This window comes from Phodopus roborovskii, unplaced genomic scaffold (assembly GCF_943737965.1).
Source record: "Phodopus roborovskii unplaced genomic scaffold, PHOROB, whole genome shotgun sequence".
NCBI classification, from domain to species: domain Eukaryota; kingdom Metazoa; phylum Chordata; class Mammalia; order Rodentia; family Cricetidae; genus Phodopus; species Phodopus roborovskii.
In genome coordinates this window covers 8,848,659-8,873,932 of record NW_026126549.1, presented here as the reverse complement: position 1 = coordinate 8,873,932, position 25,274 = coordinate 8,848,659, and the positions used below count along the sequence as shown (strand labels likewise).

The 25,274-nt window shown below is 42.6% G+C and overlaps 1 protein-coding gene across 4 annotated transcripts in view; it reads left to right on the top strand.

Moving 5' to 3' along the window:
- The window catches only part of Sema6a (semaphorin 6A), a 118,804-nt gene that overhangs the window by 23,630 nt on the left and 69,900 nt on the right, over positions 1 to 25,274 (top strand). The window contains exon 1 of one of the 4 annotated variants that reach the window (XM_051201055.1): positions 11,525 to 11,546. The exons of the other annotated variants lie outside the window; for them this stretch is intronic. The gene's annotated coding sequence lies outside the window, so the exon portion shown is untranslated. Of the gene's footprint in view, positions 1 to 11,524; positions 11,547 to 25,274 lie in introns of those variants that run through there. 4 annotated transcript variants of the gene reach the window in all.

Below are 25,274 nucleotides of genomic sequence, written 5' to 3'. Positions count from 1 at the left end.
AGCAAGGGCATATTTCCAGTTTTTAAAGGGACCTCTCAAACACTATGAGAAAACTATCTCTTCACTCAGACCCCAGAAACTAGAAATTCCTGAGGCGCGTATAAAATAATATCTTAGTAGATAGTTGGCTATATTCATGCATTCAGTATGTGATTTTTCTACCCAGTTTTCAGAAATCAAGGAGAAAAAAAGTGCATCAGGCACACTTTATTGGTTGCATCTATGTACTCTCATGTGACCTTTGCATCAGCTAGGACCAAAAGTCTGTGTAAGACCAGGTTTCCTTTCCTATGGTTCTTTCTAGAAGCAGGAAGTGCAAGGAGAGAGGTCTGCACATTCTTTACTCCTTTAGTTTCTAAGGCAGCATTCTGTCAAGCATAGTGTTTAAAATGCTTTGATACCCATTGTGGTTCATCGGAAACAGTGCTGCTGTTTTGAGATGAATTGAAGTCATCCAGACAGTGAGAATGAACTGTCTTCTTTTTTGATTTTTCAAGACTTCTCTGTGTAGCTTTGGAGCCTGCCCTGGAACTCAGTCAGTGGACCAGGCTGGCCTGGAACTCAAAGAGATCCACTTGCCTTTCCTTCTCGAGTGCTGGGACTCAAGGCATGAGTCACCACCTCGTGAACTGTCTTCTTACCTTTTCTACTGGCTTTGTATAACCTTCAGCCAACTGTTCCCTGGCCTCAGTGATCATCCCGCTGAAAAGTACAACTTTTTCAGGGGCGTGGGTGTATCTCAAACTCTTCAGCTGAAAAGATGCTTGTCAGTGAAAAATGTGCTGTGTGAGCATGCTAACTTTCCTGTGCTATGCAACATGATCTTTATATATCATACATTGTTAAGAACTTTGAATTTAACACATGCCAGGGAGAGGAGAGGATAGTTTATCATTCTCATTAAAAAGTCTGAAATGTGCCCCAGTGGTGGTGGTGCATGCCACCACCACCCAGCACTTGGGAAGCAGAGGCAGGCAGATCTCTGTGAGTTTGAGGCTAGCCTGGTCTACAAAGCTACACAGAGAAACCCTGTCTCAAAAAAAAGTCTGAAATGTGTGAGCAGTCTATCTCTAGCAAGCCTATAGCACCCAAGCAGGAGTTTCAAACTTGCCTCCATTCGTCATCCCAAACCCATTCTTTGCTCCAATGTCTCAAGAATATGGTAATCACCAAGATACAGCATGAGCTTTGAGAACCATTGTTCAACCATGCACAGAATCAGGAGTCTGTGGGTCTTTCCTGGAAGCAAGAATGTCCAGGAAAGAAAGCTGTCAAGAAGAGTGAAGTCACTCTAAAGTGTCCCAAGCTATTCCATAGAGCCCAATTATGCTAATTATTGGAACTTTGGAGCCAGTTGAAGATCGATCAGCTCGAACATCTCTATTGGAAGGTGTGAATGGAGAGAGAGAGAGAGAGAGAGAGAGAGAGAGAGAGAGAGAGAGAGAGAGAGAGAGAGAGAGTAGATGGTCTTAACATACTAAGCAGAACAACCATGACCATGAAGCTAGAAGCCCCCAGGTCAAAAGACATCCAGGAAGGGATACCTCACTTTCTGGCTGGAAATGACATTAGTTTGTAACACGGTGGTTCTCCAAAAGAGGAGCTTACATATTGTAAGATTTTAAGTGTAATACCTTTAATTAATCATGCTGGCCATATCCCCTCTTTATTTGTAGACTGCCTTACATTCACTGGTATTGACTGGAGGTCATTCAGTATCTTAATAAAAGTATCAGATGTATAGCAGTTTACATCATTGCATTTTCTCCTCTGGTTTTGATCCAAAGATATTATTGGCCAGTCCTAGTATTAAGAAATAAAGCTTCTGTTATAGGGGTGCCCTTAATAGATGAAGCAAAAGCCTTTCCCTTACCAGTATATTAAAGGGAATCAGCTTGTGAAGGAATGAAGGGAAACGACAAAAGCTTTTAAAACATCTACTTCACTTTAAGAACATATAAAATGGATTTATTTTGGTAGTACCCCCTTCACATGTTTGAATACTGAAACACAAACATAAATTGCAGTGTGGATACACTCAGAGGGCTTGGAGTATGCCTTGGTAGCAATCCAATTAGGATGACCTGGAAGAAAGGGATCAAAGCAGGTATTTTCCATACACTGGATGTGGGACTTTTCAGCCACATCAATGCCCACCTTTTCAGGACGCTTAGCACTCATGGTGGTACCCACCATTTTTTCCTTTAATGCCACAAGATAAAAGCCCCCCCTCCTTTGTCTAATAGATTTTTTTAGAAACCCTTTTAAACCCTTTTTAGAACAGCAGGAAAAACTGATTCAAAGGCAGGGCACAAACAGAAGGACTTAATGGAAATCAGGCAACAAATGCAAGGGGGGGAAAAAACTAGGTTTGGAACCTAAAATAAATCGAATATATAACACCTTTGCATTTTGCTCCCCTTTTGTTTTGTTTTTGTGAGAATCTGTATTTATGGAAAAGTCAGTTGATTACTTATCAGGCCAAAGCTTGTGTTTTCTTAGACTAGTGATAATGAACAATAAAAAAGAGATAGGAATGGCTAAAGTGTGCGGGAATAGGACAGGGAAAATGGGTGGATTCTGTACAGGCTGTGAGAGTTCCACACTGAAAGCTCTGGAATTCCCTGCTGTGCTCTTATGTTAATTGGAGGGGGGTTACTATAAGGAACTGTAATGAGTATGGGGGCTTCCCAGGCAATCTCCTGGCCCCAGGGAAGAGCTCTCAGTAATTACTTAGTTACATCCCCATGGCTGGGTTGAGAGGCGTCTAAAGCCTTGTTCTGAGCCTGCCTCAGCCTTGTGACCCGAGAGCTGATTAGAAATGCAGATGGTCACACCCATACCAGCCCACCCAGAGAGGACTCATCACCCTGTCATGATCTGCAGGTGATTGGTATGCAGGTTAATTCTTGAGAGGCACTGGTGGAAAGGACACATGACTTGAGGTATGGACTGCAAAAATGGGGATTATCTCAGGCAAAGGAGGGGCAGGCTATTTTTACCTAATGTGTTAACTACAGTGTAAATGCATGAGGGTGTTTGTTAGTAGTTTTTTTTTTTTTTTTCATGATGGAAAGGAATCACAGTGTTTCTGGGATGTAAATACTTGGACTTTGACTTGTCCACGTAGTGCAGTGCCGAGACTACTGTTTACGTAATAACCTTGGGGCCAGATGTAAGAAAGCTGGGCGATAAGGAGGATCTCCATTTCAATGGCCTATAGGATTATAATTATCACCAAGTTCTAGGACTTTCCCATCAGCAAAACATGACTCTGCCTGGGTCTCCGGTACATACTTATTATTGAAATGATTTGCCATTTTTTAAAGCTTCTTGCTTCCAAAATGATTTATAGCCCTTGGGAGGAAAAAAAGAAAAAAATCTCAGCCATCCTAATAGCCCCAAGAATAGCTAACACCAGCTCAGAGCCATGATCCCTTAATTGTAAAAGGCGAGTGGTTTCTGCCATAGTGCCTGCAGAGTTACGATGGACGGCAGAACGTAAGAGCGTCGTGAAGGTGGTGGGATGGAAAGTCCCTCCTTGGCACAGGTTGTCATCATATCTGAATGATCCCTCTGAACCTGCTTCAAAGTCTAGATGCAGTGTTGCCATTTCCCAGAGCAAACAAACCCAATAGGAGGTACCTGAGCCAGCTACTTTCCCCTTACACGGTTGCCTGTAACAGGAGAAGGTGAGGCTGATAAGTCATCTGCCAATTCAACTTTTAAGTCAAAGTTTAAAAGCAATAAATACCAAGCTAGAGAAACATTGACCAGAAATGGTGACATCGTGGCAATCACAAGACTCTTTTTGTTTCTGACTTTTCTTTTTTTTAAAATTGTACAGTGGTCTCAGTCTGTTTGACAGACAGACTCCATTCTCTGGGTCATGGACGGCCTCTCCTCAGAAGTAGAAAAGGAAGCTGTACAGTTGGTAGATGTCATAGAAGCTGTGTCCATGTTAAGCCACAACCGTGTCCCAGGGTCAACCTTGAGAAAAATTGAGGAGGAAATTCCTCAGTGCCCCTAGGAACGCACTTTGACTAGGAAGGGCTACTCATAGTTGTGATAGTTGGAAGGGGTTGGTCACCTTCAAACTTCCTAGAACCAGCAAGGAAACACACTGTAAATATATTGCTAGAAAAAGTATGCTGGCCTCATCTTTCCCAATACCTAAGTTATTAGCAGAAGCATTGAGGGGCAAAGAAAATTCATTGTCTTTTGTCTTTGCCAACGTGAAGATGACCCTCAGAGGAACTTTGTCAGTGGACACATTCTCCTGAGAGGAGGGGTAAAAGCCTTCAGCCCCATGTTTGGCTTTGTGGGTGTACTAACAAGCCTACATAATCAAAGCCCCTCCATGTGTATTTTAAGGAGCTGCCCCAAGGATCTCAGACCTTAACTGAGAAGTAAAGAAAACAGAGATGCAAAGACAAAGTAACAAAGGCAGAAGTGATAAGGGGCAGCTGGTCCTGAATTTAACCGCACTGGGCTGTCGATCAGGAACACCGAGCTTGGTCACACTATCAACCCACATCTGCTTGCTTTAGCCTATCATCCCTCTTTACTTTTTCTTCTGCCAGCAAAACACATTATTTCTCCTACCTAATCTGTGTTAAACAGTCCTGGTGGGTCAGGAAGCCAGTTAGATTCTGAACCTTAGGAGATGATAAACTAGTCATCATGTGTTAGTCACCTCTGACACTCTCCGGGTATGAAAGCAGAATTCTTGGCCTTGTTTTCAAAAGTTTCAAAAATTTAGATATTAAGCTATGGTGGGAATGAGTGGCGATCGAGTATAATGCAATTAACCAGGGGTGAGGGTGGGGGTGGGATGGGGTGTGCTTAGCAGAACCTAGAGAAAGAGAAAAACAAAAGATGGAGTGAGATACGGCTGCGCATTTGCAGAACACTTCAGCAAAGAGTGCAGAGGGCTTTCAAGTGAGAGAGAACCACTTCTGAACTGGGTCATTTTGTCACATATTATGTGGGAGGGGTGGAGAAAGGCACTTTACTGGACCAAGGGGTCACTTGTGAGAGTCTTCCAGAAACATTAAGTATAGTTGAATTAGTTATGAAGTGCAAGGTAGCTCCTTTAGGACTTAAAAGAATCCATGTATTGTCATAACAGAAAATCCTGTCACTTCTCCATAGTACTTGGAAATGACTTGAAAGAGAAAAGCTACCACTTCCTGAGATTGTGGTAAAAGCCTTCAACTTGTGTCTAGGTTTGTGAGTATGCTCACATACCACTGAATCTCAGCATTATAGCCTAAAAATAATAGTGTCTCCAAAATGAAAGGTGGGGGGTGTTCAAGGGTTCAAATGTAGGCTGAAGCAAGGAAGCAGTGACAGCCTGGAGATAAGTAGAGACACTGTCATGGTGCCTGCACAGAAGAGGGACCCTGCCTCAGCTTCCTTTCTCACCCACATCACCAGCGTGATGCAAGAATAGGTTTATTCAGTGTTTAAAGTGATGATGACACCGCACTTTCAGCCCCGACTGATGGCTTTCCAAAACCTTCATCTTCAAAGAAATCTGAACTGTTGGAATCCCAGTAGAACATAGTATTTGCCTTTTATTTTGTTAGTTTATTTGATGCAACAGATGGAGACACTCATGGTGCTTTTAAACTCTGGGTAGTAGGAAGTTGGGGAGGAGGAAGTGAATGTTTTTGGATGCTGTTAATGAAAGATGAAAGGGCAGGAAGAGTTTCTGCAAAGGGGGTATTAAAATTACATGTGTATGCATATATGTAGACAGGTTGGAGGTTGTTCTCATGGGAAGAAGCATGGGAAGAAGAATAATAAAGAGGAAACCAAATGACCCAGAGGCCCTTCCGATGGGAATTTGCTTCTTAAAGTGATGGGATATTTGCTTTTTAAGAACACTCAAACATTGATCTGGTTTGGATGGCATGTATGATTAGTAGATAGCATCTGAAAAATGGTGTAATAATTAAATATCTCAATGCCCTTCTCTAAATTTTTGGGGCCGGAGAGGCTCAGTGGTTAAAAGCACAGCCTGTTTTTCCAGAGGATCAGAGTTCCATCTTCATCACCTACATGGTGACTCAAATCTCTCTATATCCCCAGTTCCAGAGGCTCTGGTGACCTCTTTGGGACTCTGTGGGCACTAGATGTGCACGTGGTTCACAGACATACTACTCAGGGGGAAAAATAAAACCTGATACACGAGAAATAACAATTGATTTAAATTCTGCTTTTTATATTTCCACTGAAGAGAAAAGAGAGAGACTGGATCTAGTGGTACAGAGTCCCGGGAAAGCTTGAAGAAGAAAATGAATGGGCAGTTTCTGGTACCTTTGCCAAGACCTGATGCGTGTTTCTGCACTTAGAATTTGTAACTAGCTAAAGAAGTTTTTGATGTTGTTATTTTTGTTTGTTTGTTTGCTGGTGTCCATTCATATGCTAGATGTTTCTAAGTTACCCCAACTGTTAATTAGTGTTTCAGTTGGTAATGACAATCATGCAAGCTGAGTGTCCCCTGAACAAACTTGCATGGGCGGTCTCTTAGCATTTGAACATGCACTCTAACCCTCTGCTTTGTCACATTGTAGCATAGCTCCCTCTGAGAGCATTGATTTCAAATGTCATTGAGTACTAGGACCCATTAGAAAATAATAACTGTCATGTTCATGATTCCACCTCCATTCTATGGACTTCTAAAAACTAACACATCAGCGTTAGGCAAAGACCAAAACCTTTCAAGTATTAACTTGAAGCTGCCAGACTTTGCTTATTTACTGCACAGTGGACATTTGATTCTCACCAGCATGTAATCTATGTAGCAGGATGGCGTACGGTACAGCTGGTTGCCTTCCCCCTCTGTCTCCACCCTTCACTGCTGTTCCTCATGAATGTTATCAAGCGTTTGCAGCCCAAGAGAGACAGGATCCAGATCTGATTCCTGAATTTCTCCCCAAATACTATCAAACAAGGCAGAACAGCCTGCCCTGTAAGTAATTTATGCTGTCATCTTCATATTATCAGGATTGAGAATTTTATTGTCTTGGGATGGACTGTGACACGAGTTCAGGACTGGTAATGGAAAACATTATTTACACAAGACTTTCCTGTCTGCTTCCAACCGTGTGTAGAAATACACTATCATCTAAGTGCCGAAAGATGCTGATCTAAAGTAGAAACTGTTAGCAGGTATTGGTGCCAGTCACATGAGAATACATTGCCAAGGAAGATGGAAGTGAAAAAGATAACAGGCCATTCTCCCTCTCTCTCTCCCTCTCTCTTTCCCCCCTCTCTCCCTTCTTCCCCATCTCTCTTGTCATCCCCTCCTCCTGTATCCCTCTCCTGGATGATGCATATATACAATGTCAATCCACTGGAATTGTAAAGTGTGGCTGATTTCTAGGTCAATAGGGAGTCTTGAGAAAAAACTCTAAAACCTGCCCCAATCTTGCCAAGTTTATGCCCAGCCCTGCATCTCTGGGTTCATATGAAGTATCACGTGGGAATGGTAAGAGAGTTGATTTCTTATGTATTTCAGAGTGTGACAAGGGCCAACCCCCCCCCCCGGGGGGGGGCGGAGAATGGTACAGTAATAACCATGGGCTCTTTTGTGAATATCCCAAGCAAGAGGTCAGCCGGGCTGACAGACTTCCAGTGTGATAGAGATGACACTCAGGCCTGGGCAGAAAGCAGCGTCCCTGCCACCTGCTAAAGTGCATGTTTCCATTGATGGCAAAGTTTACTGTGGCTTGATGACACCATAATAATTGTTATTCCCTTAGCTTAAGGGAATAAAAGAGCAGGATGACACAGTTTTTCCAATGAAAATATGACTGTTGTAGTGTTACAATAACTAATATACTTTGAATACAATGAGTGTTTGAATGCCATCTATGTAAAAAAGAAAAAAAAAAAGATTAAGCATATACAGAACTCTTTTACTTAGCCAAGATGTTACAGTGAAAAAAGAAATTTTATTGGAGTTATACAGTGAATAAGACAAAATGAACTTGTAATGGAAGGAAACACTAAGAAAAGAGCAGCAAAAAAGAATGGGACCAGTAAACTCTTAAGTTTTAATCTACAAACTAAAATTTAACCAGACAAAGCCATTTATTGCATTCTGTTAGTTCAAGATCTATCAAGAACAACAGGGGCATCTGAAAACCTAAATGATTAATATTTTATATGAAAATCAAAAGGCTTTTGTTCAGACTAGAGGTGAAATAGTAACTGAGTATAAGTATCCACATTTCAAGAATTCTGGGAAATAATTGGTCTGGGCATCTACAACTGGTGTTAACCCTTCTGTGGTTGAATAGCAAGAGGGAAGTCCATCTATCTTATAACATTGTGTGTAAGTGTGTGTTCCTGCATGTGTGTGTATGGGTGAATATCAAGAGGGAAACCATTCTATCTTTTGACATTGCGTGTTTGTGGTCTGAGGAAGCTTGATCGGGTACAAATTAAAGAAAGGATACACATGTCAACGGGAGAAAAGTTGTTGAAATCATTGCATCGAGGTTCTGGGTCACCAGGCAGGAATCCCGGGAGCCTTTCTCAGGAGAATAAGCCTGGCACATGGGATCAGCTCTGCACACCACCCCACACAGCTGCAGCAGCAGGAGAACTCTGCTGTCGTGACTCCCAATGATTTGTTTTGTTCTCAGATTGCAAAACAGGGCAACCGCTTTCAAAGCATGTCATGTTATGTGCACACTCAACAGTCTATAGAGCTTTAATTACCTTAGACTTAGGAATATGTGACATATTTCAGGAGAAACACTATAAAAGCTAAATAAGAAATGCAAGAACAACCTACGGCTGTCTCCAGCTTTTGGAGGCAGGACCACAGCGGAAGCTTCACACTGAAGACCTTGGGAAGACCTTGGGAAGCTTCTTCCAAAGGAAGCCTGGTGCTATGGTGCATAACAATGGCGGTGGAGATATTTAAACCCGAGACTGACACATAATGAAGAGTTTGCAGAACACAAAATATTTTGTTAAGCTGTTATTAATGACTGCCAGTGCAAACTATGGCCAACAAACTCCAAGAGAGTACTGACAACAAATGTATTGTTGAACAAACATGCAAAGGAAAAAGAAAAGAAAATTCCATGGGTGGAGAGATGGCTCAGAGGTTAAGAGCACTGACTGCTCTTCCAGAGGTCCTGAGTTCAATTCCCAGCAACCACATGGTGGCTCACAACCATCTCTCATAAAATCTGGTGCCCTCTTCTGCCTGCAGGCAGATATGCAGACAGAACACTGTATGTGTAATAAAAATAAGTAAATAAAAAAAAAAAAAAAGAAAGAAAGAAAAGAAATAAAGAAAACTCTAGAAGTATCAGCGTGCTACTGGTATGGGATAGACTGGTATGGGATAGACTGGGAATGCTGGAGGATGAAGCAGTTTAAGATTAGAGTGATCAGCCAATCGGTGGTGGTGCACGCTTTTAATCCCAGCACAGATAGATGCAGGCGAATCTCTGAGTTCGAGGCCAGCTCTGGACTACAGAGCAAGTTCCAGGAGAGCAGAAACTACACAAAAATGCCTTGTCTTGAAAAACAACAAAAAGATTAGAGTGATGATCATGTTGAACTTATTTACATCATGAGAAGATGAATCACCATGCATTAGGTATATAGTTTATTTGTAAAAAAAAAAAAAAAAACAACCACATAAAAATAAAGAATAAGTACATGAATGAGGTTGCACATATAACATTACCAATTATTGTTGAAATCAAAAGCACACCTTGTGGCTGGGAATGTAGCTTAGTTTGTAGAATGCCTGCCTACCATTCCTAAAACCCGGGGCTACATGACTAGCAACAAGCACAGCATAAACTTCCCAGGAGGCTCTGGGTGTGTGAAGTTTTGATGCCAGGACAATGTGGGCCATTGCCTCTTGGCTATCCACATTAGTACTTCAGGATACCCACTGATCATTGAAAAAAAAAAATCTAAAACGTTCAGCAACAAATTATTTTGAGAAAGACAGCGATGCTTTTAAAAGATCAATGAAGCCCTATTACTAATATTGGAAAAAATGAAGTCTAACCATCCAGCCTATTTAGCTGTATAAGAAGCATGTTATTCCATCAAAGGGTGGCTGATAATTACTCACACTAAGCATTTGGGCCATATTTTCAAGAGCAGATAAAGCCATTAAACCTCTGGCTTGTGTGACCTGCCTACGTCTATCTATTCCTAGTATGCTGACTCTCATATACCTTTGTAGTTATGAGCTATGTATTTCCCATTACCATGTGTCTCCCTCTTTTCCTCCCTCCCCCTCCCCTATAACCCTTTAATACCCAAGATGAGAATGGTACTACTTTTCATAGAAATAAGCTCAACCACTAACACCTATATGGTGCCCATGGCTTATCATGGTAGCAATCCTAAAGGCATATGTTACTCTTGTCCCCTTTTTGAGTCAAGCCAGTTGAGATGGGCAGAATAAGGGAATTTTCCCTTAAGTCACAAGTGGAAAATAGCAATGCTAGAGTCACAGCGGGTGATGAGGTCTCTGTGGAACCTTCCATACTGTTTCAGGTGCAGAGCGGGTAGAAGGGCCATGGCATCCCCAATAAAGGGTGTTAAGATAATTGTTTGTTGATGAAATATGCAGGTGCCTTTTGGTGAGTTCCAACTTTTCTTGTTCTCTGGTTCCTCCTGGCTCTAACCTTCCTGTGATTACTATTACTGCCTCAGTGTCAGATACTTCTTGTGAAGACTTGCTGTTGTTTTATATAGATGGTGTGTGTGTGTGTGTGTGTGTGTGTGTGTATGTGTCTGTATGTCTGTGTGTCTGTCTGTCTCTGTCTGTCTGCCTGTGTATATGACTGCTGCTGCAGACACTAAGATTCTAACTGCTGGCTAGGTAGGTGTTCCTAACACTGGCCTGCTCAAGTCATGGACTTCATTCTTAGGAACGACTATTCTTTCTGTCCACACACACATGCTAATACATTGCCCATCTTTCCTCTCCTAATATCCTGTGAGTCTTGAACTTGGAGCCAGCAAAGTACTGCCTTTGTAAAGCACAAAAGAACACCAGTTTGGTGGGTGTCCCCCCCCCCCCCCTTATCACACAAGGCCTGAATGAAAAGCTTTTCGTTCATTCAGAGGCTACTTGCATTGTGCAGCTGCCTCTGGACCGCTGAGAACATCTCGAGGCTGACAATGGAGTACCTGACTGAGGCTCCTCTCAGAGGACTTATTCAGGAGCCTCGGGACTGGGACTGGTGCCAGTATGCTCTGGGGAAGATTGGGGCCCTTTTCTTGGTCAGACCCTGATAAGCATATTGCAGTTTGTTGTAGCTGTTGTTTGCCTGCCAGTGAGGGTTTTCCAATCTTATAGCAGTGCTGTCTTCCCACCAGGCTGGCTCTCAGGGCAAGTTTTGTTCCTGTTTTGGTCCCACCTCTGTGAAATATACAGTGAGACTCGGGTCATAGTCCACTCTCAGTGAGCAATACATCACTGTGTGGACTAAATTCCCATGACTCTGCCTCCGAGGGACAATGTCTCTTTCTTCACCAAGCTGATGGTAAATATCTGGTCAACCTCGTCTATTTAAAACTAGCCAAGCAGGAACCCTAGTGCTGGGAAGAGGATTCTTTTATTTGTTTGTAAGTAGACAGTGGACTCAGCTCTTCCTAACTAAAATTAAATTCCAATCACTGTTAACTTAATACCAAAGGACTAATCCAATTTCAACAGCGGGGAGGGGTGGTTTACACCCAGGCAAATTTACTGCTGCTGACTACTGTTTCACATCTATGCCTAATACCAATTTTCATGACTAATGACCCCTGTGTGAAGACAATTGTGCTCCTTGCTGGCAGAATTGGGCAAATCAGAAGTCAGGTAGGCATGGTTACTTGAGATCATTCTGTTCTTGGAAAATAGGATTAGACTCATGGAGGTATTTGGGTTGGCTGGCTTTTAAACATTTGTGGGTTTTTATTTTATGCTAGCTAAAGGGTTATGCAAAATGGGTGACAAGAATTCTTGCTCTACAGTGACCTTGGGTCTCTGAGTAGTCTCTGGAAGTGGAAATCTGGTTCTGTAAACTTGAGAGAGTAGGACTGATAGGTTTTACCAAATCTACTGATCATAGGCTATAAGTTGGTGTATTTAAATGCTGGGCTCTGTTGGGTAGGTGCTTGTGTGAGGCCTCCAGTTCGAATCTCAAAGCCACAAAGTTAACCGATTAATTAACTAGTAAATGTTAGATATTTGTTGAAAGGAGCTATGTGTTTCCAACCTCCCCAGAGCTGGGGCCCAGCCATGTTTTATGGGGTATGTTAGTACCTCAATGGAATGAATAGCATGTAAATGGTCTGAGTTGGGAGGTTGTGACCCCTTCACATCCCATCAACATACATTCCTACCCGACACATTTTGCCTGTATTTCTTTTTTTCTTTTCCTTGAAAAGAGATTCTTTTCTCACACATAATATACCCTAATTATGGTCATTCCTTCCAGTAACTCCCCACCTCCCCTCCCATCCCAATCTCCTTGCCTTCTGTCTCTTATTGGAAAAGAATGTTACAAAACAGTATTACTTTTTATCATGGTGTCAAAATCCAAAGATCACAGGCCTTCTCCTGGCTGCTTCTATCTACTTGCTCTCATGGCCCACAAAAGCCACCTGCACCCGTGTGCAGTTTCTGTCTCTGTTCATTACCACCCAAGTCCTCATCCCCTGACCAGCAGACAAGCCAATTGGCCAAACAGCTCTTTATTGTTTCCTCACCAGACCAGAGGCCTTCTTAGCTGGCCTAGGCGTTAGCACTTTCTATTGCTATTTCTTCCTCTGCAGGTTTCTGTGCTGCTGGCCCCTCTTGTCTTCCAGCTCCAGGCTACCTACCTATCCACCCTGCTTCTCCAGTGTATGCTAAGTGGCTTGATTTCCTTACATGTGAGGGTCACTAAGTGCCCTTTCTGGCAATTCCATGTGAATTCCCTTCAATTGCACTTTATTGAGTAGGATATCTGCAGTTCCAGAAAAGCCTTCTATAGTGAAGGAATAGTCTTCATCTTTTCGTTCATGAATTCAATAATGACATTCCTGATATAGACCTTCGAAGCCTGGAGGGCGTTCACAGCAATTCAATGAGTATGCATATAAAGGCATTTATCTTTACAGCTGAGGCTTCACTCCTGAAGGGAGGGATGGCTGTGTTAAAAGAGAGTGCTGAGAGAAGAAGGTGAGACCATCTCCAGGCCAGGAGCTAGCATGAAGCTCAAAAGGCAGTTTGCCTGGAAGTCACGGACAAAGCACCGGGCAGAGCAGGGGGGGGGGAGGCGCGGCTGGGAGCTGCACAGGAAATCTGCCATTGTTCTCTGTGCTTTGGGAAGCCTTGATAAGACCTGATTTACTCTGGGTACACGTGAAGTTAAGCAAAACAAAATGGTGGCAGCAATATGAGCAGAGGAGAACACTAGTTAAACTTAGAAAGAAACAACAAGTCTTGGATCTGGTGACTGGTCTTCAGCCGGTGCCAGTGGTGCTGGGACATTACTGGGGGAGAGAGATTTGCTTCTGAGTGAACTGGAGAATACACAGTAAATGCTGCTCACAGCCCAGGCATTTGGTAATGGCTTAGCCATGTACTCAAGGAAAAAAGGTAGAAGAAAAGGAGACTGGCGTGTTTATAGGAATGTCTGTGAACTAGAAGAAAATGACACCTAGAGAAAGGGCAAAGGGATGGAAGGCCCTGCTGGAGAGGCTGGGGACCAGAGCAATTTAGCTGAGGCAGGGCAGTCTGTGATTCAAGGACAACTGCTAGTAGAAGGCTGAGAAGGGGAGGGCTGGCTCCTCCTGCCTATTGTTTGGTCCCTGGGTTAGTGAGGAAGTCAGGGCTACCAGGGGCAAGAGGCTTTAAGGAAAAAAAAAAAAAATCTTGGCATCCTAGCTGCCTCTGGGAACTGCTTTCTAGCAAGAGGAAGGACTGGCCAGCGGTTAGCAGCTTTTCTAAATTTGTTTTCCTGCCTTTCAAAACAGCCTTGTGCATTTCTCTGCCACAGCTCTACCTCACTCCAGAGAAAACGTGTGCTGATATACTTTGGAAAGATTTTCAATAACAAGGGCTTCTAAATAACTTTCAGTTTCACCAGGAAATCATTCAACCAGAGTGCCCTTCCCCCCAAGAATTCCAGTTAGTCAAAGTTTTACTGAAACATGTCAGCGCTGAAAAATGCAGAAGGCAGCTAAGTCCATCCAATAAAAAGGACGAAAGAAATGTCCCATCTGCGCAAGAGCAACAGTAGCTGGCTCTGCAGCTGCCAGCCATCCCAAACATGTCAGGTCAGATGCATAGGAGCTCACTGACTCAAAAGAGAAAGATGGCCTCTTCTCAGCGGTTCAGGAGACTTGTGGCTGCCTATTTCTACAGAACATTCCCAATGCTACCGGTTAGCATCAAGCAACTGTAACATTTTATTTACTTACTTATTATTACTATTGTGTGTGTGAGTGAGTGCATGCATGCATGCACTCACATGATGTGGTGAGAGGGTCATGTCTGAAGGTCAGAGGACAACACTGTGCAGTTGATTCTCTCCTTCTACCTTTATGTGGGTCCCAGGGATTGAACTCCTGTCAGCAGGGCTGCCCAGCAATTGCTTTTACCTGCTGAACTATTTTCACCAACCCGGAAGAGTTGAAAAGTGAACAGTTAAAGAGTCTCAAATGGCTAAAGCGTTACCAAATGGATGCCCTACAGGATTTATTGAAAGACAGTTCTGTAAGTGTGTGAACAGTACATATACACACACAGAGAGCCAAGATCTGGTGTGTTTTTGAGCTGTTGGCAGAGGGTGAGGAGAAACCTGATCCTGCACATCGTAAATTATGAACTGTTTACACCTGTCATCTCTGTCTGGAGCCCTGCTAATGATACCTTAACAACTGGCTTTGTGTGACAGAATGCAAAGGAAGGACCAGTGCTTTCAAGCTCTGTGATGTGGGTGAGGACTTTGTCACAGGTTTGAGTGACTTTAGAATGGTGTCTCTTGGAGGTGCACAGGTCAATGGGAAGATCCCCACACAAGGTCCTTTGAACTGGGCATGGCCTAACCCATCGGAAGGAACCAAAGGGCCTAAAGGTATCACCAGAAAAGAGCAGTGTTTACAACTTCAGTGTGAAGCCTTTGAACCATGTCCTGCTGGCCCACAAAGTAGAGTGAACATGAAGGAGCATATGTGTGAGTGTACACACATTCAGGAGCTAGAGGTAGATGAGGTGTGCCTTGCTTGGTTACTTTCTACCTTTAGTTTTTGAGACAGGGTCTCTCATTGAACTGGAAGGTCCTCTGTGACACACACACACACACACACACATACACACACACACACACACACACACACACCAGCACTGCCTTTACAGGTATACTGCCTACCACAGCCAGCTTTCTTATTTTAAATGTGGGTTCTGGGGACCTGAACTCAGATCCTCATACTTGGACGTCAGGCACCTTACCGCCTGAGCTGTCTTCAGAGCATCTGAGTTTTTCCCCCTCTCTCCCATCCCTTTTTCTACTTTTTCTATTTTATACCTTCCCCCACCTCTAATACAATGCCCTGTACAGACTAAGTGACACATATTAAATGTTTAGTGAATTAAAGATCAGAAAAATGACTATGGTTATGGACATATTAGGAATGTGGACTTTGGAACCAGCTTGGCCAGGTCCAAACCCCTGCTCCCCTACTTACTAGTTAGTGTGTGGCCTTGGGGAGGGAGTCTCCTCACCTGTAAAATCGGGGTAATAAGAGTTTGAACCTGAAGGTGTTATGAGGATGAAATGTCTGACTCATTACACATCAACAGCCGGGTCTGAGCCCGACACATGGTAAACATACAAAATACTACTTTGCAAAAATAAATCCCTTTGGGCCTGGTGGCGGCGGCCTTTAATCCCAGCACTCAGGAGGTAGAGGTAGGCGGATCTCTGTGAGTTCAAGGACAGCCTGGTCTACAGAGTGTGTTCCAGGACAGGCTCCAAAGCTACAGAGAAACCCTGTCTTGAAAACAAACCATACAAAAAATAAATACAAAATAAATCCCTTTGGACAGAGATCTCATTCACAAAAATACACTAAATAAAGGCAAGCAGGTGCTTTTGGTCCTTGATTAATGGATGAAGGACACACAACCTCTGTGTTTCTGATAGCCTATTCTTAAGGTGTACATTTTTTGTAAACATGGGCTCGAGCCCTTCAGATTTCAAATGAAATTCCATATAATCTTAATTTTAAAATAAAAAAGTTCAGTATAAATCTTCTTTAACAGCAAACTAATTTTTTTAAAAAATATTTTTGCCTTTAGAGGAAAAGAAACAATTACTAGGCTATTTCCTTTTTGGAAATAAATTCACATCAGGGATGCCAGATTTCTATCTTAATATAGCGTAGAACAGCCGAGTTATGATTTGCTCACCTCCTGGAACACACAAACTTCTGATGGGTCCACATAGCTACAACTCTGGACTCCGTGAGATGTCCCTATGTTCAGAGTTGACTGTATTTACTAATGATAAAAAGCATTAGTCACTCATGTATTGGTATGTGAATGATGTAAAGGACAATAATTTAAATGCAATTTAATGTAAATGAATTTACAATGTATTGGCTCAAATGGTTATACCTGCAGCCACCTTCTGACCAGGAAAACAAAATTGTCCTTGGGGGAAAACAAAAGAGCAGAGAGAAGATTCAGAAATCACTTCCTTAATGTTCAATTTTCTTCCATATGACAACCCTCATAGATAGCCACAAATCTTAAGATGCTAACACAACTCATTGAAATAGAAAATGAAATGCTTATTCACATCACACATTCGTTATTCACCCTGCCTAGATTCTGTTTGGTTCATCTGAGTTTGTTCGAGCCTAAGGGTTAATGGTATCCTCAGAGACTGGAAATATCCACCCACTACAATCAGCTCCTTGGCTTATTGTTATGCCAATTTCACAACTAGAATCCATTAGTTAATTTAGCACAGTGAGAGAAAAACTCATTTGTCTCCTTCATTTGGCAAAGTGACACCTGAGCAGCGCTGTCTGGAGGGGGGCAGTGAAATCAACCCGTCCCCTCCCGGGTACAGACATTGACCCACACTCATTCACGCAGTGTGGGTGGGGCTGGAAAGAATTACAGAACCACAGCAGCCTGCAGTGGCTGGGTACCTATGAGATATCTCTGCCACTACCCACATCAATCAAGACTTAGGAAACTTGCTCTTTGCATTTGGAGAACTGGAAATGCCAAGCTGGGTCTGTCTGTTAAGCTTCTGCCTAGTTTTCAGATGGGAGGAGAGGAGTAAGGACTGGAAAAAGACTAGTAGCTTGCTGACCCTTCTGCTCCTATCACAGGCTCATTAGCTGAGTGGACATCTGAGCCTTGTCTGTTTCAATACTCTGAGGATTTACCTGAGCTGGAGTTCCTGAAGCCCGACTGCTTCTGCAGTATCAGCTTGATGTTGAATGAGGAGTGGGGTTGGCAAGAGGAACTCAGGTCTGCACGGTTACTCCCATTTCGAGAGAGTAGTCAGTCCCCAATTGCACACTATATTCAGACGCATGAGAGACAGCAGGGGGTTTGCTAAGTCTTGTTACCCACTTTTGATTTCAGCGGATTACATTGGAAGTGGAGGAGTCATGCTCCCTGTCCATCACTTAAGAATATTATGCAGTCATTAAGGAGATGAGACAAGGAAAAGGAAGCAGAAGAGATTTGTTGATTGGGTGTTAACTCTAGTGGGACTGAGAGCTGGCAATTGCTTTACAACTAGACCCACTGAACTGATAGGCCTAAAGGAAATCGTATCTACAACTTAATCCCTAACAAGAGCCTGCTAATGGAGGGGGAAGCTGTATTGTTTTCTCCCCACTCTCCCCTCTTTAACTTGCATGTTAGTTCTCTTTGGGTTTTATTAGTTTTTAAAATGAGCGACAGAAAAATTATTTTCATAAAGATAAAAAAAAAGAATTAATGTGTATGTTTGGCATCCTGCATGTGTTTATGTGTAGCAGATGTGTGCAGGAGCCCTCAGAGGCCAGAAGAGCCCTTCCGTCTCCCGGCACTGGGATTGCAAGAGGTTGTGAGCCTCCGTGTGGATGCTGGGACTTCAGCCCACCCCCTCTTTAAGGCCAGTAAATGCTGATAACTGCAGCACCATCTCTTCTGCCCCTCATTATGGCATTTTCATACATATGCACATGGTACATCCCTCCCATCGTTACTTCTTTCTCCATTCCCTCCTTTCCCCACTTTCCTGCTCCAGCACACACTCCGGAGGTGGGGGCTGGGTGAAGGATAGACTCCATGTGTGAGAGAAAACATGTTTTTTGCCTTTCTCTTCCCTTTAGACCCCTTTCTCTGATGCACACATGCAATCTATACACACATATATGTGTACTCTACATGTGAGAGAAAACATGGTATTTTTCTGAGTCTGGCTATTGCTTAACATGATAATGTCTGGCTCCATCTATTTCCCTGCAGATGGGAAATTTTCATTCTTTATGACCGAATAAAACATTGTATACCTAATGTTCGTCTGTTGATGGACATCTAGGCTGGTTCCATGTCTTGGCTTTTTTTTTTTTTTTTTTTTTTAAACAATAAACATGGGTCTGCGGCCATATCTATAACAGGATCACTTAGACTACTTTGGAAATATGCCCAGGAGCGATGTACCTGGATCATATGGGAGTTTTTTTTTTTTTTTTTTTTAGCTTTTTTGAGAAACCTCCTTCCCGATTTCCATAGTGGCTGCACTCCTGTGTATTCCCACCAGCAGTATGGACCCCTTTCCTCTATATTTGTCCTTAAAAAAAAAATAAGTGTCAGTCTTGTGCCTTTCAGACTTGAGAGTTATTAAATTAGTGTCACCTGAGTTGGACTTGGCATGCATTAGATGGGTTTGGATGCTCAAACCTTGAGCTGTTTGTGTATAATAATTTAGTCTTATCTATAGTCTTGTGCAGCACTGGTTGACACCTAACAAAAAAACTCTTACCGCTTTCACACCACGCTATTGACTCTGACAGCCTAAGACTAATAATAAGCCCTGGCTAGAAGTGACTTATTTGACAAGAAAAATAAAGCAATTGTCAAATCACACACACACACCCACACCCACACACACACACACACACACACACACACACACACACACACACCTTAGAAGAAGCATTTATGTAAATGCGAGGCTAAAGTGTGTGGTGCCAGTGTCTCCTCATATCAGCTTTCGGGTGGCAGATGGATAGAATTTCCCCCATCAGTCCATTTATACTTTCATATTCTCATGGCTTACTGGGATAAGACCAATTACATTTTTTGTTTTTCTTTTCTTATTTAGTCATTCATTCATTTATATGTGTGTGTTCAAGGGCGTCACAGTGCATCTAGGCAGAAGGTCAAGGGATGCCTCTCCTACCATGTGGGACCAGGGACTCAGCTCAGCTTATTAGGCTTGGCAAGTGCCTTTACCCACCGACCCACCTCGTTGGCACAGTTTATGAAAGTATTTGTGTGAGAAATGCTTCCCTATGTGTAGAAAGAAGCCTGTGTATTTTCTTGCATCCAAATATTAGAAATAGTTTGTTTTATCATCATCATTTTAAAGAAGCCTATAAGTTCATTTCTTTAATTTGACAATGCTTATCTTTTGGTTTTCCTTATCCAGCACTGTCACTATCACTATGTAGCCTTTGCTGGCCTGTAACTTGCGATATAGACCAGGCTGGCCTTAGTCTCATAAAGATCCACTTGTCTCTGCCTCCCTAGTGCTGGGATTCAAGGCATGTGCTGCCATACCACTCAATTGCTTTTTTTTTTTTTTTTAAACTTCAGATAAAAAAGATGTTTAATGTTAGGTGTGACTGACAGTAATCACCTTCTTGATTTTCTATTTTGCTGGTAGTAGCTTTGGTAACAGTGTTAACATCATTGTCAGGAGCAGATAAAATGAAATATCATCTTCTCATACTCAAGGGATTCTGAACTAGCTACATCTCTCTCTGTTCTTATTTTATTGTCCATAAAATTGAATAAAATATCTCCTCTAATGCAATAATAAGACCATAGATTTAATAATACAGAACTTGGGATTATAAAATTTACTTTTCTCAAAATCACAATTTTTATCCTGTGATAGGCCTTATATCCACTCAGCTGAACTCCCAGCAATGTAATGAGGTCAGAGATTCCAGAGAATGCTGAGGTATTTCTGTTACTTTAAAAATCCCAGCATCTTACATCTCACAAGATTGTGTTTTTGAGGACACAGACAAACGCCACACATAAGTGTGCTGAGTTACCAGGGTGCGTATATGCAATAGGTCTTTGAAATGGAAACTCTACTGCAATCTGTAAGAACCATTCACTTCAAGGACACCAACTCATATGAAGCAGAGCAAATTGACCTAAACCATAATAGGACAATTTAAACCATAACATATACAGTGTTTTTCTTGTGTGTTACATATGTGTGCAACACTTCATTTTGCAGTTTGTTATTACCACATCTGTCTCCTCCATGAGTTACAAATGCTCCCAGGACAGGGATTGTCTGTAGCACTACTCAATTGATCCATTTATTTCCCACCAAGCATTTGTGAGCCCTTGCCAGGCTCACCATCTAATGGTGTGGACAGATTAGTAAATAAATAACATCTACTTGATGGCTGTGATAGAGGTTGGTCAGGTTCTATGGAAAAGTGAGCAGGTGATGAGCTGTCAGTGGGAGACGAAATTTGGGGGAGCCCTAATAGAATGGTAGGAATCCCAAAGGCAGAAACAAAAGTGGGGGTAGGGAACTGGGCTGTGGATGGGATGTGAATGGTAAAAATCATTGCTATCAAAATAAATTCAAACATTAGCTGAGGGAAGAATAGTGCAAGGCTCGAAGGAAAACAAAAAAAGCAAACGGAGATCCCAGAAGAGCCATCCTTCCAAACCCTTTGCGCAGCTGTCCAATTCAAGCGAGTTGGAGTCTGGAGTCTGGAACATACTGTTAACAACCCCCACCTCCACCCCCGTATTAGGCAGGAGAGCCCCAGTGTGGTGTGGTGTGGAGGCAGGACAGCTCACCCAACTGCTGAGAAGACTGCGGAGTGCTAAATTCTGCTTCCAACATGCTTCTCAGACCACCCACCCTCCTCTTTGTGAGGTTCATAGTACATCAGTAGTGCCATGCTCATAAATAGACCATCCATGCTTAAAGTGTTGGAAAGAACTGGAAATAAAGACTCTTTGCTCTGAGGTGTTTGTAGTGTGTAGTGAGCCTTCAGCCAAGTAAATCAGGACCAACACCAATAGCTGCACATGGCAACTGTCTTCGCATCAACACGACACTGAAAAATGGGCCCAACAAAATGCCACCTTCCTTTTCCTGAAGGAATTCTTTAAATTTCCACCAAGTTTTATAGCCAGCAGCCAGTACACTGTGCTCAGAGTAGCAACAAAATAGGGCCAACTCCAGCTCAAGGAGCAACAGGCTATGGCTGTGAAGTTTTGGGATTCAGGAAAGAATTAAAACTAGTGCTGAAACCGTTTCATGGGTAAACAACAATGATGTGTGGATATGAGAGGCACCTACACACAGTTCAAAATGATGGATGGATGACACAGATACTTGAGTTCTCCAAACGCCAACTCCAAGGACACTGAGAGAAGATAAACAAGCATACATTATACACTTTTAAACATGGGATGGGGTGTTTCAGCCTAAGAATGACCAAAGGAAAGGAAAGGAAAGGGCCATTAACCCATTTCAAATCCAAGAAACCTGAAGTTTAGAGGTTAATCAGCTGGGACAGGACCACACTGGCAACTAATGGGAGCAATCTTCCCATCATAAAATATTACTATCTGAATACAGAAACCTTTTCACCAGTAAATCCCAGCATCTACTGCATGCTCACGCAGTAGATACCCCAAATACTTTTCTTAATCCAGAATTCAAAGTCCATGTCTAGGGAGTGCTTAGGGGCCATTTAGTCACAGGGATGATAAATTCTTGTACCTGCTCTCAGGATAAAGAATTGTCAAGATAGGCATGTAGGGCCTATCTTGGGGAAGAAGTACCAAGGGGAATAAATAAGCAGAAACAATGAAGACAAACAAGATAAGGAAGATGAAGAGTTAGAGATAGTGTTGCCTAGATCTTTACCTAAAATATTTTTTCTTATAGTAGCAGAAAAATATTTTTTCTTGTCAGTAAAACAATTGCTAAGGCAGCACATGGATCATCAGACTTATGTTGAAGAACTTGTGAAGGCTGTTTGTGTGTGTGTGGGGGGGGTATAGGTACCATGTGACCTTACCTACCCACTTTGTATAGGAGGAAAACCCACAAACATCATTTGTTCTATAGAAAGTCTTTAACTCCTAGTGGAACATTTATTTGTTGCTGGAAGCTCTGTAATTACTGGTCGGACTTTAGTGGAAACTGCTGAAGATTTCAAGGTTTGACAGCTGCTCTCCTGATATTTATGTGTTTCTTGCTAGGAGCTCAAGATTCACAACTCTGGGCTTGTAATGAGGAAAGAACATAATACAAATAACATGAAAAGGACCCTGAGTCCGATATTGCCAGAGAGACAAATCACATATTCTAGCTGCTTTAATTGGAAAACAGCTCTTTCATGGGGTTACTTTGCCTTCAGCTGAGATAATTAAGCCTGGGCAGACACTGGTGACCAGTGCTGAATGATATATAGTTAGTTACTAACAACGCAGCAATCAGCAATCAAAATTTATATTTCCCAGGTTACAAGAGCGTGGTTGAAGAGAAAGGCAGTTTTGATAAGGCTGGGAGAGGGCTTCTTAAGGCAGTATTCACATGACCTCCACTCCTCCAATCTGGGTGGGTTAATTAGGCCTGCTTTCTTTCAACCCTGTCATAGGAGAAAGCACACCTATTGTCTGTGTTGACATTAGGAATACTTTGCAGGCCCCATGTGTGGCTCCCTGTAATTTTTAATGGGTTAAATTATATTTGTAAGTGGATTGGTGTGAGGGTAGGTGGGCACAAAATAAACTCGGATGTTTTTAAAGCCTCTCTGTGAAGCTGGCCTAAGCACAAGGTCTTGCATCAGGATTAATTATCCCTGCCTGTGGCTGAAAGCTTGGCAGTGAAAGGGATTAGGATTTGAGTTTGGAAACCCTTTGTGTATGTGTTAGAAGTTCACAAACTGGATCTGTTTACTAGTAGAAGCCCCTGGGGATTTCTGGAAACTCTAAAGCCCAGGTCACACTGCCAGGCCAGTTAAGTTGCCATTTCTGGGTGTGGTGCACACACCTTCACTTTTTGAAGCTCTCCAGGCAGCTCTAATGCCCAGGCCAGTTTGGAAGGCAGAGGTTTAAACTGACCATATTGTAGACATCTGAAATTGGTTATGGACATGGTAGTATTTCTAGTGGTATACGGGAAAGAGAAAGGTCACATCTCAGAGACATCACTTGCCTCCAAGTTTCAAGTTGAAGTTAAAACTGGAATAAGAAACTATGTCCTACCCCAGCAAGAGACCTTGAACTCCTTGTCTCACTGCATGAGAGAAGCAGCTTCAGAGGTGATGGGGTGGACTTGGCCATTAGGGCACAGGTGCCAAGAAAAGAGAAAGGGAGCCTCCACGCTTCCTAGTGTCCAGTTCGATGATTGTGAATGGGACAAGTGAAAAAATAGGCAAGGTGTCCTCTTGCTCCTCATTCAGACAGGTGAGGGCATCCCCACACCATGGGTACTCTCCACACTGCCTTGGTTAGCTCAGTACCCCTGGGCCACCGTACAAAGACTATCCCAGAGAAAGGGCATCCATTCAGCTTTTAAGCGGTAAGTATCCTTTGGGTATATTTCCAAAAATGGATTTGATCCTTTTCTTTTTCTTTCTCCTCTCTCTCTCTGTCTCTCTCTCTCTCATAGGAGGCAAGTGAGAAAAAGGAAGTGAAGTTGGGAATCATGGGACAGATACATGTGCAGAAATAGACATTCAGAAAGAGGAGAGGCGAACCTCACATGAAATAGTAATGTCTATTTGGGGTGGGGGAGGAGAGAGAGACAGAGAGCATTTGCCTCAAGCTTACTGATTCTTTGCCTTGGATTTCACTGTGCTTTGCCTTTCTGAGTTGCTCATATTTCTAGAGGGAGACTTGATATTAGGCAGCCATTCATGTAACACACTGAAAGGATTCTGGGGGTGTATAATTGGCAAATACTATTGAGCTAAAATTTTAGGTTTGCTTCTAGAGATGAAGTTGTGGGGATTTTTGTTTTGTTTTAAGTACAATAATAGCTAAATTTGTCCATCCCCCCCCACAAGGTGTGAGAATCCACCCCCCAATAAAACTCATAAAAAATGCAATACAAAAAGTGTATTTCATTCTCCCTGTGACCCTTTGTTCTCCCTCAGAGACCCTGTTACTAGATGCTTACATATTGGAACAAATATGCACCACACTTTTTTTTTTTTTTAAATCAGTCAGTCTTGGCTTGCATTTCAATTTTCATTAACAAAAATAGCCCCTTTTATAGTCATTGTAAGATTTCATACACTGAAATTTAAAAATATTCAGATACTCAAACCAAACCAACAGCTAACAATGTGTATAATTTTTGTGCAATAAGCTATTTTGGATGGGGATTTTACACACATAGTTCATACTTTTAAAAACAATCAACTAGGGCAGATTTGTATTAGCACAATAAAGAAGTCTTTGTTCAAGGTCATTTTCCTCCCAATCAGAGATGATGTTTTTCTTTTCCCTGTCCCCTAACTTCTCAGCTTTTCGCATATACTCTAGCTGAGGTCTGTGTGTGAGGCCCATGCCTCAGGGTGGGTGGTACACTCTGGTCAGGGTATCTCTTCTACCTTCTGCCTGGGCAGAGATCTGCCCATCCCCCCCCCCCAATTTAAAAAAGAAAAACCCCGAAACTGTAGACAAAGGAGAGCTGCTGTGTACTGTGTCACACACTTGTGTGCTAAAGGATGAAAGCAGCCGAGCAGAATTGCTCTTCCCACCCACATGTGGAGAGGGAAACACCTAACCCCATGGCCCACTGAGACAGTCTGAGAGGACATCATGGATGAGAGTTCAGAGCCCCTGGAGCTCCAGCCAGCAACATCTGGATGTCTTCTCTCCAGCTGGCTGGCCCAGCTGTTGTGATGTCAGGAGAAAGTTATGAGTCACTGGGAAGGGATTTGAGACAAGAGTGAAGTTAAATCAGCTCATGGGGTCTGTTTGTCATTGACAATTGAAT